Raw genomic sequence first — 971 nt, forward strand, 5'->3', positions numbered from 1 at the left:
AATACACTATTCTGCATCTTTGTTTTTTCATTTAACAATACATTTTGGAGATTATTCCATGTCAGCAAAGTGCTTCTTTATTCTTTTTTTTTTTTTACAACGGCATAGTATTCCATTGTGTAATGACACATCATAACTTATTTAACTAGTTCCCAATTGATGAACATTTAGGTTGTTTCCAGTCATATGATATTAAACAATGCTGCAACACAAAACCCTGGACTTATTCATTGTTTAAAGTTCCCTTTCAGACATTTCTGTGAGATCTAGAAGGCGAAAAAAATCACATTGTTAAAAACATTAAACGATCAACATGTTAACCTAAACACACCGCACTAAAAGGAAGATGATTTAAGAGTTATTGCTTATTTTCTATTAGTCAATGGACAATGCAAGTTTCCATTATCGATGCATAGCAAATTATTTGTGTTATATATTCTCTTCAAAGCCCGATATTGCATTTTAAAGCTCCCGGTGCAAAGTCCTATCTGGCCTTGAGAATTTGTGTTGCCCCGTGTGGGATTCTCCATGTAGATCTGCAGCAAAAAGGCAGAGATGATGTGTTCTCTGGTGCCTCCATCCACAACACTGCTGTTGTTGGCTAGGTAGAAGCAATTACAGGAAACATTTCTTTCTANGGGGGGCTCAGTCGGTTGAGCATCCGACTCTTGATTTCAGTTCAGGTCATGATCCCAGTATTGTGGGACTGAGCCCCACATCCGGCTCGACACTGAGCATGGAGCCTGCTTAAGATTCTCTCTCTCTCTCTGCCCCTATCCCCCACTCATGCTCTCTCTCTCTCTCTCTAAAACAAAACAAAATACAATAAAGTAAAATAATAAAATAAAATAAAATAAAATAAAATAAANCTACCTTGCCAGGAGCTCCCAGTTCAGAGCAGCCAACCCATACATGAGCAGACAAACATAAAACAATGTGAGAAGTGCCAAGTAGAGGTGAACACAGATTGC

This window comes from Crocuta crocuta, unplaced genomic scaffold (genome assembly GCF_008692635.1).
Source record: "Crocuta crocuta isolate KB4526 unplaced genomic scaffold, BGI_CrCroc_1.0 scaffold241, whole genome shotgun sequence".
Classification (NCBI taxonomy): Eukaryota; Metazoa; Chordata; class Mammalia; order Carnivora; family Hyaenidae; genus Crocuta; species Crocuta crocuta.